The sequence below is a fragment of the Nicotiana sylvestris genome, chromosome 6 (assembly GCF_000393655.2).
Source record: "Nicotiana sylvestris chromosome 6, ASM39365v2, whole genome shotgun sequence".
Classification (NCBI taxonomy): Eukaryota; Viridiplantae; Streptophyta; class Magnoliopsida; order Solanales; family Solanaceae; genus Nicotiana; species Nicotiana sylvestris.
Window position 1 is genome coordinate 82295251 of NC_091062.1, and position 14299 is coordinate 82309549.

Genomic DNA, 14299 nt, shown 5'->3' on the forward strand with positions numbered 1-14299 from the left:
AAACTTACCCTTATATCCCTCTCCGAGTTATGAGACAGGCTGGCAGGAAGTAGGTTATACCAAGGGTCGACAAGATAAGTCACTTCCGGGCCGACTTCCAGGACGATGATAGCCCTTACAAGTGCCAAGCTCAGCATATGTGACACCGTAAACTTGTTCTAGGAAGAGATAGCATCGAGCCGGACAAATACCATATTGGCTGCACCCCATACTATGTAGGCTGGCTGGAAGATAATCACAATGGTCTGGGCTAACTTGGGTTTGTTTGAGGTCACGTAATCATCGATGGAGGGCTGAAGCACAAGTCAAATACAACCAACTGTGCAAGAGGATTCGGGAATGTGAAAACGAGCACCGTGAGGTTCATGAAACCCACCAAAAATAGATTGAAGAGTGGAAAGACATGGTTGTCAGTGCTAACAAGCGATTGGGGTACTTGGAACAAGGTTTAGTGGAGCTGGAAAGGAAGTTTCTCAAGAGGATCAAGGACTACCAGAATGCTGAAGGAAACGAGGGTGTACACCTGGCCAGAGCCTACCTGTTGCTGGGAATTCGCGAGCTGGTGAAGCTGTTCGATGGAGCCAAAGATGCCGAGTCTGGGGAAGGCCCTTCTGGGACCAAATAGATATGAATCTTTTCTTTTTGCTTTAAGAAATGTAATAAGGCCAATGGCCACTAGTGACATTTTATTCCTTGTTATTTAGTGTCGTTTTGGGATTCGTCTACTTTTATCAATAAAATGAGGCATTTAGCATTCTAAGTTATCCAAATCAATTTGTCTCTAGGCCTACCTCGGGCACAACGAGGCTCCTAAATTAGGCCACGATTTACATTCTTGCACTATGTGTTTAAATATCGCAACATCTTTTCCTTATAATCCTCACTAACTTGTTACCTTTTGTTTTATTTTTCATTTTTAGTCCCCTCCCCAAAGGTTAGTTCGTGCACTCTCACATCATCATTTTACTTCACAAAGCCCTTTCATATAGGCCGTAAGCCGAGGAGCATGCCTCAACAATTGGACCATCAGAACCACCAGAGCCCGGAAAGCCTTGGGGTAGCAAGGCTGAACAAAGCATCATGCACTATCTTTTATTTTTACTAGGTGATTTTCCTTTCGCATTTTTGAATTTTCGCAATAAGATCTTCCGATGTTCAAAACAGTTATGAAATTTATCAAAGCATTTCGGTTTCCTTACAAATCTTACTCTTATTATTTTCTCTCATTACTTTATTTATACAACATTACTATTACCTATCTTGATGAACCAATGGGTGTGACATGCAACGAGACAACGCAACAAACGGACATAGATTCAGAGGAAGATGATATACCAGAAGAGATTGTTAAAGAAGTCGAGAACTTTGAGAACAGGCCGAAGTCCAACCTGGATGAGACTGAGATTGTTAACATGAGAGATGCAGAAAATGTCAAAGAAACACGAATCAGCGTTCACTTATCACCGTCAGAAAAGGAAGAGTATATAGAATTTTTAAAAGAACACGAGGACATATTCGCCTGGTCATATGATGACATGAATGGTCTGAGCACATCTATTGTGGCCCACAAACTACCAACTGATCTGACATGTCCACCGGTAAAGCAGAAGCTTAGAAAGTTCAAGCCTGATATGAGTCCGAAAGTCAAAGAAGAAGTCACTAAGAAGGTCAAAGCTAAGGTTCTCAGGGTAGTAGAATATCCGACATGGTTAGCCAATATTGTGCGGTGCCGAAGAAGGATGGGAAGGTCAGAGTCTGTGTCAACTACCGGGATCTCAATTGGGCCAGTGCAAAGGACGACTTCCCCTTACTGAACATACACATCCTGATCGACAATTGCACCAAGCATGAGTTGCAATCATTTGTAGATTGTTTCGCTGGATATCATTAGATCTGGATGGACGAAGAAGATGCTGAGAAAATGGCTTTCATTGCGCTGTGGGGAATGTACTGCTACAAGATGATGCCATTTGGGTTAAAGAATGCAGGGGCTACCTACATGAGGGCCATGACTACTATTTTCCATGATATGATACACAAGGAGATTGAGGTGTATGTAGATGATGTCATCATAAAGTCCAAGAAAGCCACTGATCACATGGAAGATTTGAGGAAGTTCTTCAACAGACTGAGAAGGTACAACCTGAAACTGAATCCCACGAAATGTGCATTTGGGGTTCCTACCGGAAAACTACTTGGGTTCATTGTGAGTTGCCGAGGGATAGAACTAGATCCATCAAAGGTCAAAGCTATTCAAGAACTGCCACTGCCAAAGAACAAAAAGGACGTAATGAGCTTCTTGGGGAGACTCAACTACATCAGCCGGTTCATAGCACAATCTACTATCATCTGTGAGCCAATCTTCAAGATGTTGAAAAAGGACGCCGCTACCAAATAGACTGATGACTTCCAAAAGGCCTTTGACAAAATCAAGAAGTACTTGTCAACACCACCAGTTTTGGTCCAGCCCGAGTCGGGTAAACCTCTATTACTCTACCTTGCAGTATTGGATGGAGCGTTCGGTTGCATTTTGGGTTAACATGATGAAACATGGAGGAAAGAGCAGGCCATATATTACCTCAGTAAGAAGTTCACCACGAGGCTCGGTATTCTCTGTTAGAGTGCACCTGTTGTGCTTTGACTTGGGTAGCTCAGAAGCTGAGGCACTATTTCTGTGCCTATACTACATATCTTATATCAAGGATGGATCCCTAAAAGTACATCTTCCAGAAGCCCGTGCCCACTGGAAAGCTAGCCAAGTGGCAAATCCTGTTGAGTGAATTCGACACTGTCTACGTGACTCAGAAAGCGACAAAGGGACAGGCACTAGCATACCACCTTGCTGAAAATCCCGTGGATGGAAAATACGAACCCATGAAAACATATTTCCCTGATGAAGAGGTATTAATCATAGGAGGAGATATTGCAGAATCCTATGATGGTTGGAGAATGTTTTTCGATGGAGCAATAAATTTCAAAGGAGTTGGCATAGGAGCGGTCCTAGTATCAAAAACCGGTCAGCATTATCCAGTGTCTACCAAACTCAGGTTCCCTGCACCAATAATATGGCCGAGTATGAAGCCTGCATCTTAGGGCTCAAGATGGCCATTGACATGAACATTCAAGAGTTGCTAGTAATTGGAGACTCAGACTTGCTTATACATCAGGCCCGAGAAGAATGGGCAACTAAGAATTCCAAAATACTCCCTTATCTGCATCACGTACAGGAGTTGAGAAAGAGGTTCACAAAGATAGAGTTCCAGCATGTTCCCAGAGTCCAGAATGAGTTTGCCGATGCATTGGCTACCCTATCATCCATGATACAACATCCAGATAAGAACTTTATTGATCCTATTCCGGTAAATATCCATGATCAGCTAGCTTATTGTGCTCATGTTGAGGAAGAAACATACGGAAAGCCTTGATTTCATGATATCAATGAATATTTGACGAAAGGAGAATACCCAGAACTTGCAAATCCTACTCAGAAATGCACACTTCGGAGGTTGTCCAACAATTTCTTTCACAGCGGAGGAATCCTGTAAAGGAGGACTCCTAATTTAGGATTGCTAAGATGTTTCGACGCAAAAGAAGCATTTAAACTGCTAGAAGAAATCCACGCTGGGACCTGTGGTCCACATATGAATGGCTTTGTTTTAGCAAAAAAGATACTCCGGGCTGGTTACTTCTGGATGACTATGGAGACGGACTGCATCCAATACGTCCGAAAGTGTAACCACTGTCAGATACATGCACACAGAATAAAAGTGCCTCCAAATGAGCTTAATGCGACAAGCTCGCCTTGGCCGTTCGCCGCATGGGGAATGGATATTGTTGGACCAAACCCGCCGCATCAAACGGGCACATATTCATCCTAGTAGCAATTGATTATTTTACCAAATGGGTTGAAGCAGCATCTTACAGAGCAGTGCCTAAGAAAGTCGTGGCAGACTTCGTCCGCGATCGTATCGTTTGTCGATTCGGGATCCCAGAATCAATCATCACTGATAATGGTTCCAATCTCAACAGTGACCTGATGAAAGCCATGTGTGAAACCTTCAAGATCAAACATAAGAATTCTACAGACCTCAGATGAATGGAGCTGTAGAAGCCGCCAACAAAATATCAAGAAGATACTAAAAAAATGATAGAGAAGCATAAGCAGTGGCACGAGAAGCTATCATTTTCTTTATTGGGATACTGCACCACAGTCCGCACATCAACAGGGCCAACCCCCTATATGCTAGTTTACAGTACAGAGGCTGCCATTCCCGCCGAAGTAGAAATCCCTTCCTTGAGGATCATACAAGAAGCAGAACTCGACGATGCAGAATAGGTGAAGATCTGTTACGAGAAGCTGGCTCTTATAGATGGAAAAAGAATGAATGCAGTTTGCCATGGTCAACTTTATCAGAACAGAATGTCTAGAGCCTTCAACAAAAGAGTCAAGTCGAGACAGTTCACACTGGGGCAGCTAGTATTAAAGAAAAATTTTCCGCATCAGGATGAAGCCAAAGGGAAATTCTCTCCCAACTGGAAGGGCCCATACATGGTTCACCGGGTTCTGACAGGAGGAGCCCTCATACTCACAGAAATGGACGGAGAAGGCTGGCCGAAGCCGATCAATTCAGATGCAGTCAAGCGTTACTATGTGTAATCTTTATACTTTCCTCATATGATGTAATTTGAACTATACCTAACCTGATTCCCGTTTAGTAGGGGATACGTAGGCAACCCTATGGGTTCGGTCACAATTCAATAAAAGTTTCATTTCCCCCACTATTGGAAACTGGGGCAGAATTTTGAGGAGGACCCTCAAAATTCCGAAGTCTATTCCAGCCATTTATCATTAACAGCTGTTAGAAGCAGCAGCCTAGTAAATTGGGGCAAAATTTTGAGAAGGACCCTCAAAATTCCAGAGCAAGAGAAGTTGCAATGTCTTGAACCACATCGCAGTCGTCGGTTCATCTAAAGAAAACTATTCTTAATTATGTACTTATGTTGTGCTTTTACTAAATCATGCATGTTTATTACTAAAATTGCCTTGTTTAGCAATGCTACCCCAGTGATATATACAGTATCGCCGGATCAAAGCCGAGCAGGTCAAGCAAAGCCAGCAGGAATACGAACTAACCTTTCCCCTTTACAAAACTCACAATTTTTCTTTGGATGCAGGTACTTGAGTTGCAAAATCATCAAATATGACATACACTTATGAGACTCACACTATTCAGACATACAACTCTCAGAACTTTGCACTTATTCGCAGTTGCTATCCGCACACAACAGTGTCCCCAGTAGGCACAATGTCCCCATTAGCCACAATATCGAAATCTGCTATCAGCTAAGAAAACTTTATTATCATTTGCCTTTTTACTTCTTGCATAAGGCTACCATTCTGCCTTTCGAGGTTAAGCTCTACCTCCATCTGCATTTTGCATTGCATAAGGCTACCATTCTGCCTTCTGAGACTAAGTTCTATCTCCGTCTGCATTTTTGCATTGCATAAGGCTACCATTCTGCCTTCCGAGACTAAGCTCTGTCTCCATCTGCATTTTTGCATTGCATAAGGTTACCATTTTGCCTTCCGAGACTAAGCTCTGTCTCCATCTGCATTATCTACATTGCATAAGGCTACCATTCTGCCTTCCGAGACTAAGCTCTGTCTCCATCTGCATTCTCTGCATTGCATAAGGCTACCATTCTACCTTCCAAGACTAAGCTCTGTCTCCATCTGCATTCTCTGCATTGCATAAGGCTACCATTCTGCCTTTCGAGACTAAGCTCTGTCTCCATCTGCATTCTCTGTATTGCATAAGACTACCATTCTGCCTTCTGAGACTAAGCTCTGTCTCCATCTGCATTCCCTGAATTGCATAAGGTTACCATTCTGCCTTCCGAGGTTAAGCTCTACCTCCATCTGCATGGCTGAAAGATTGCCACTTTATTTACATTCTGAATGGCTGAAAGATCGCCACTTCATTTACATCTTGCATCGGCTGAAAGATCTCCACTTCATCTACATCTTGCATGGCTGAAATATCGCCACTTCATTTATATCTTGCATCGGCTGAAAGATCGCCACTTCATTTACATCTTGCATGGCTGAAATATCGCCACTTTATTTACATCTTGCATCGGCTGAAAGATCGCCACTTCATTTACATCTTGCATCGGCTGAAAGATCGCCACCTTCTGCATCTCATGGGCTGAAAGATCGCCAATCTATCCAAAGGCGTCATTGTTCGGAGGCACCATCTTCATAACCCGAGAACGTCATGTCATGGCCTGAGGACCCCTTTTATCTTTTGCATATCATTATTCAAAGGCGTCATAGTTCAGAGGCATCATTCTCATAGCCCGAGAGCATTATTTCATGGCCTGCGAATCCTTTATCATACGATTCATGGCCCAGGACGTCATGGTCTGAGGATGTCATCCTAACTGTCCAATGACAACATTCATGGTCCGATGGGAACTTGCATCACGTTTAAATTTCCGCACAATATACACTTGTATTGCTTATTTGTAGGTAAACCAGTGAGCAACGATCGTCTCAGCAGGAGCAATCCCGCAGCCCTTGCAGGTTCAAGCCATTCACCCCAACCTGAATATTGCATCAGTTCTTGAAAGTCTCCATCGGCCTACTCCGCTGACGGGTCCTGAACAACATATGACCTGATTCCTATAAAACCACGGATATGTAGGCAGCTCAAAAATCAAAGTACGTCCTGAGTCTCCTCAAACCTTTTCGTTCGGTCAAAATTGGCCATCGTTTCTTTACCCGAAAACTCTTTCATCCTTCCCGGGTAAAGAGGGGCAGCTGTTGATACCCAATTTTTTCTTGTATTTTTTATATACAAAATGTCTTTCAAATAGCATGTATATGCATATATAAGTATAACATTTTTTTAAAAAAGATTTTAAATCAATTTATTGCCCTATTTTATCAAGAAAAACCCAATAATTATCCCCAAATTTATCATTTTGGTAATTCATTTATTGGACTCTCATATTTATACTAAAATATAGCTAGTATGATTTTTGCACATTTTTACAAATTTATTTAATATTTTTAAAGTCAAACATATTAGCCTATTTTAAGATTTAATTACATTTATAATTACAACATTAATTCCAATATTTTTAATTTAATTTTTATATATTATTAATTAATTTAGTACCTTTAATTTGTTTCCAGAAATTATTCTACTATTTTTAAAATAAATAAGGGAAAAAGTGGCTATTTAAATACTAGCTCCAACTATTTCGATTATAGCCTTAAATCAGCCCCAATTGAACCCAATTCCCAATCTCAATTCCCCAACCCAATTTTAATTTAAACTCGCCCCTGACCCAATTAAATCCTACCCGACCCAGACCACTCTCACCCTGGCCGTTGATCTCTAAGATCAACGGCCCCTATTCACTCTTACCTTTTTTAACCCAAACGACCACCCTAACCTTCTCATTTCTCACCTACCAGCCGCCTTTGAACTCTCCACTCTCTCAAACACTCTCGAACCTTCTCATACCATCTCCGCCTTGAAAGCCACCGGAATCTATGGTTTTCAAGGCTATGAGAGTCCTACACAGGCCTCCTATGACTCCCACATGCCTAATTTCTGAAGATTCAAGGTCTGACCTTGAAGGATTATACCTAGACCTCTGTCGATTCGAGGTTCCACGGCTATCTCCGGCCTTATTCCGGCGTACCATGGTTGTTCGAACCTGATTTTGACCTCTCCGACTTAGATCAGTGACTCTTCAAAGCCTTTCTCACTACTGGGGTTCATCTGAAACCCTAACCCTTCGAGGTTTTCTCCGATTCTTTTAGATCTGTTGTGTATCTATGCTTTTCCTAGGTTTTCAAATGATTTTTCTGGCTTTTCTTTCAAAATTACTTTCAGAACCATTTCTTTTCCGATCTAGGGTTTTCTGGAAAAATGTTTAAGTGTTTCTCTGACTTTCTTTCTTTTTTCTTTTGTGTGCATCTACCTCTACTATGGTCTTATATTTTTTCTTCTGCCACGTTCTTGTATGTTTTTTCTACTGTGTTTTCTATATTCTGTTCTTGTATGCTTCTTATACTGTGTTTTCTATACCCTGTTCTTGTATGCTTCTTCTAATGTGTTTTCTATATCCTGTTCTTGTATGCATCTCCTGCTGTGTTTTCCTTTACTATGTTCTTGTATGCTTTTCTGCTGTGTTCTGGTACTTTCTTCTACTATGTTCTGATATGTTTCTCCTACTATATTTTTCTACTGTATTCTTAAGTGTTTTACTATTTTCCTTCTACTAAGTTCTGTTTAAGTTTCTTCTAAAAACTTCTCAGCATGTTTCTGCTATTCTTATCAGTCTTTTCCATTACTTTCATGTTAGCTTCTTCTACTCTATTTTCTTTGAATTCTTCCGTTATGCTCTGCATGTTATTTTTCTATCATGTTTATCACGATTTTCAGTTGAGGAACATGGTAGAGGTTTCAATTCTTTCTGAGACCTCTGAACCTATTTTGAATCTCTGAAATGAGTTTCAAAACATTTGTTCTTCATATGATTCCAGCTCTTGCTAAACTCTTTTGCACTGGATCTTCTATTGATTTTACAATGACACCACAATCTTTTCATGCTTAACATGTTCGTATGCTCCTTATATATGATGAATTTCCCTCTAAAATGGTTTTCAAATTTGCAATTAGTTAAAACTTCCTTCTCAATATGGCTTGATTGATTTCTTTCCATTGTTTGTTGATTTTCTCTGTGACTCGGCCTAAGTTAAAACCCTTCTTCATCTTTTCTGACTCGGTTCATTCATGCAAAATCTCAACATTTTTGATTTACTACTTGTTAATTGATTTGCTTACCTTATTTACACAAATCGTGTATTTCAAAACCTTGTCCTTAAATAACCTTTTATGTACCTGCCCCTAATTGCATGCTTTGCACAAAGTGTTTATTCAATTTTTTTTCTTAAATGGTTTTTACCCGTTTTGAATCTGAATCCTTTAATTAAAGGGAGTATTGTGTAATTGATTGACAATCAGTTCCTCAACTATTTTCTTACCTTATTTCTGCCTGATTTTACACTATAAAAGGCACGACCCTCTTCACAAACAACATCACACTTTCACAATCCTTCTGAACTCTTACTTACACATAATAGTATTCTCTCTTCTTGTCTGCACTATGGCTTTTACAAGACTACTGCATTTTCTCTATTTGTTTCTTTGAAACTGGTATGTCCTAATTTAAGCTTCAACATCATCACAATGTGTTCATTTACAACTTTTATATCCATGTCTACTTTATTGTTTCTGTAAAGTTCAATATTTAAGTTAGTATGCTCATATCTTTCTGCCTGTTTCTGTTGTGAATCCTTGATCCCTACCCCAATTACCCCTATGTGTTTGAGAGTTATGACTTAAGGCATGTCAATGTGAGTTGTTGCCCATGAATTAAGTTTGAACCAATGGGGTCTTAACCTCTAAGCAAACAGGCTAGAGGCCGCCAGCATCTCCCATTGTTGGGTGTGCCCATCAGCCTACTTTTCTTTTGCTCTTGCAAATTCCCCCATTCCCCTACACCCTTATGTGTATTGATTTTACGTTATTCCCCTTTTCCCTTTCCCCTTTCAGAATTCTACTTTTACACTTGCACTCTCTCTTAGTTCCTAAGTTCTGCCCCCTCTTGTCAGCCTTGCCTTTGGACCTTGAGTTCCCTCTGAACTTGGACACCTGAGGGATGGCCCTTCCACACTGCACTATGGCTTAATCTAGTGATACATTTGGGTGTAAGCACTGCTCGGAGTTCTTATGAAACTCTTAGGGAACTTTGACACACCCCAAATGGGAGAAAGGCTTTGAAATATGATCTCTTGGAGTTGGTTTACTTCATACTTCAGAAAGGAAGTCTGAATCAGGCTCTCCTTGGTTGTATTTTTAATTTCTAATATATTTTCCTTTACTTTATTTTTCTGGGCTGTAATAACTTTGTAATAAAACTCTCGGGGATGGTTAATGAAAAGGGAGGGGTAACTTTGTATGCAAAAGGGATAGATAACCTGCCTATAGGAGTTTCTGAATTTCTGCACTTCCATACAGATACCATATCTATAGGAATCTCTGATTTCTGCACTTCTATATAGATACCATGTCTATAAGATTTCTGCATTCTCATATTAGATAACCTGCCTATATGAATTTCTGCACTCTCATGTAGATACCATGTCTATAATTATTCGAAATCTGAATTCTGCATATGCATGTAGAAAATATGCCTATAGGATTTTCTGAATCTTGCAAATCCACTTCTCATTAGGCAAACATGTTTATAGGTCTTAATAACCAACTACAATTAGATATCATGTTCATATAATACACAGTACCTAGACATCATGTTTATAGGAACTCTGCATTTCACTATGTCTATAAAGGTGTTCTAAAGTGAACAAACGCATAGAAAGCATGCCTATAGGAGCTTTAATCAAAATCTGAATCGCCTCACTCGTTTATAAGCCTAAAATCAGCAATAATAATGCATTACCAGTTGCAGAACTGGCGATCTTTTGCTAAAAACTCACCTTTCTTTCTTCAGTATGTAATCAATTCACTTCATTGTTTCTAAAATCAGTAGACATCATGCATATAGGTCTTCGTCCAACACTTAGGCAAGCCGTAGGATAACTTATAAACTGAATCAGATTTTATATGCTACAACCAGTAGGCAGTCCTGATTCGGGCTTCTTATCTGAACTATGTAATAAATCAATCTGCCTCGACCTTTTAAGTTTTAATAAGACCCTAAACAGTATGTGTAAGTCATGCTAACTACTTGCTTTCTCTATTTAAAGGAGGTCTGTTTGAGCCTTTTCATTTGTTTATATGCTTCCCCATACTTGCTATATGTGTTTTGTTTGTCGCCCTAGTATTTTTACCTTTTAAAACCACAAATAAGCCCAATTTCTCCACCATTTTAGGATTAGTAGTCCCAAGCACCGCCGGGGCTGATAGGACTGGGGCGGGTAATGGCATGCAATAAGTAAACGAGACTATTTCGCGCTTTAATAGCTTAACGGGTGGGAAGGGTAGATATGGATATGATGACCACACGATAATGTCACGTGTAACCCCTCGTCGAGGAGCGATTACCGGGCATTGTATGGGGTGATCCATATTATTAATATACCGAGGACCCCCCTCCTCTCCTTTTGTTTCTTTCTCTTTTAAACTATTTCTTTAAAGAAAAAATCAACTTCTTTTTTTACTTTGCTTATTTGTAACCCTTATGTAAAAAATCCCCTCTTATATGATGTCTTACTTGCCTACGTGTTATTGTACCTAAAGTCACAATAATAGTCTGGCCGGGAACCATACTAGTGGATCCTGAGGGGTGCCTAACACCTTCCCTTTGGGATAATTTCAAGCATTTACCCTATCTCTGGTTGCTCAAATCAAACCCTTCTTAGTGTCCTAATGCACTTAAATCATTAGGTGGTGACTCTTCAATCTAAAACCCAAATTCCCGAAAGGGAACGAGTTGTCCTCCCAAATGTCATAAACCCGATTTCGTGAGAAAAAGGGGGCGCGACACATGTTACTATCTTCATCGTAATAGAGGAAAAGATTTAGGATCCAGAACTTCTACATAACCAACTTTCTCCTTAGCAAGTGTTGCATTTGTCTCAACTGCTTGGGAACTTAAGCAATCAAACCCACTGGTAGTAGTAACAACATTATCAGTTGAAGATGAGGCTCCTTTGCTTGCTGATCTTCCCTTTGCTATTGCCCAATCTTCATTAGCTCTCTGCTTCCTAATGTCTTGCCTTTCATTAGTAGTTTGCATCACCTGTGAGATTAGACCAGGATCGTTGATGTGTGGTATATCTAATGCTTGTCTTTGATGCCATATTGCCTTTACTGCTTTTGGCTTCTGCTGCTTCTCCTTAATAGGAAGCTCAACTTGCTTCTGTTTCAAGTCTGCCTGAACTTGTATGTGATTGTTCTGATTGATTATTGTTTCCTGTTTGGTAGCTATGTCCCACTTGAAGGCAAATGTGACAGTATAATGGTTTCAATCATACTCCATTGGTTGACTGAACATCTTGCTATTTGGGTCCTGCACTTCCACACTTGCTGGAAATTCCTTTCTGACATCCATTTCCACTAGGATCCTAGTATATGATATGCGAACAGAGGTCTACCCAGTTCACATTCTATTATACTAAGTGTCTTCTAAAACCCCAGCAATTTAAAGGTAGGTTAGTTAGTTAAACCTACAAGGGAATGGTATGTAGAACTTCATCTCCTAGGTTAAATTCAGGCGATCATGGTTTGACAATTACAGCATAAGGCCCTGAGTACAAAACTGCATCCCTATCTTCTAGATTAGCAAACCGGATGACAAAGTAATCGACTTTGTTATAGTATACCTTTGATTTTGCAGCAAAGTTCAAGTTCATTGCAATGAATCTTCCCACATCTCCAATTGACAGAGATTTTCCCAACTCATATAGGATCAGCGCCCTATTCCATGTCTCCGGTTCTTCCGCGAGCTCTTCCTTTTGCAATTGGACTACCCGTTCCCTATCAATCTATCACCGGTGAAATGTATGTTAAGCTCATTCCCTTAACTGCCAATGTGTTACCACTTAGGAGATTCGCCCATGTTTTCCCCTCTAATTTTAGTGAAATATTCGGTGGGTTGATAGCGTCCACTTTTTGATTTTCAATAGCCTCTGAGTATTCCACCACCATCGCCTTGAGCTCCCCCCATACATAGGATTCTGCCCACATTGAGCTCTAGTTGGGATTCCTCCGCCGGACTGGCCAGGCACAATAGTCAATATGATTCCTACTATGAGACTATGATATGGTGTTTTCAATGGTTGACTTGATGGATTTTCCCCCATATGGTGTTCTCTATCGTCTGGTTCTTATTCCAATTTCGTGATGGCCTTCCTCTTGGCATTTTCGGTCGCCGACGTCGGTAGTACACCCTATCTGACTCTAGAGAGAAGCTAGAGAAAATTAACTTCTTGTTATTCCTCTTGCTATTTATGCTATATTTACTCTACATATTTGTTAAGTTATTCATCAAAGTCTATCAGGTTGGTATGATTTTGCTTTTCAAGAATTTTTCTATCAGAGTAGAAATTATGCTTTATTTGCTCTATATATCTGTTAAGTTGTTCATAGAAGTCTACCCGATTTACATAATTTTGGTATGTTATTTTAACAAAGTATTTTTCGAATTCGCAGCTTCAATTTCTATCAGACCACCTCAAGTCTGCTCTAAATGATTTCAAATTTCAAACAGAGCTTTCAAATAGCAACACAAACAATCTCCAATCGCCAATTTAATCAAATAATACCAAATCAAAAAGATCTATTTTGTCTTCTTCAATATTTTATAAGGTCCAAGAATGAAACTTTGAGCTTTTTAAAGTAAATCACTAAATCGTTGTTTGAATATAAGCATAAATTATTAACTTTCAAATGATTTTAATAAATAATGGATCATTAACCTTCTACTTTCCACCACCAAATAAAGATTTTTAAGCTTTAAATATTAAAAATTATGACGTTTAAGTAAAAAATAGAGATATTTTACCAAGACAGTAAAAAACGTAAATATTCCACCAAAACCAATCCCGTTGGGATACATGCCGTGCAATTTTTTGCTGGTCATATGAATCCAAAAAAGAAAAAGAGGGTTGCAGTTAAATCAAATTGCTCCATATTGGGCGAACGACACAAATAGCCACTAAAAGCTGTGACTTTTATTTTAAAGCCACTGTTTTCAATGTATTTAGACTTTAGCCACTCTTTTTAAAAAACTTATACCTGACTGGACGAAAATACCCTTCTGGTATAACTTATACCTACGCTATCAACACAAGCAGCAGTTACACAAAGAGAAGAAGCGAGCAACAACAGCAGCGGCGATCAACTGAGGACGAACCACCATTTCTCTTCCCGATTTCAAAAATTCAGCAATCTAATCCAAAAAAACAACATAGATAAACAGTAAGTTGTAATTTCATGTGTTTCTATCAATTTTTATTTCGCTATAGTTATACTTTTTTAGATCTGTATTGATTTGATTATATATTAGATAAGAATTTGATTTTTTTTGAATTTCTGGATTGATAAATTTATAGACACCGCCTCCTATGATAATTCTGTATTCCGGACATAGTGTCTTCATTTTGGAAATTGAATTCAAAAAAATAAGAACACTATGTCCTTAACTTTGATTCTACTGGCCTCATTTTGCAAATTGAATAAAAAAACTTAAGGAC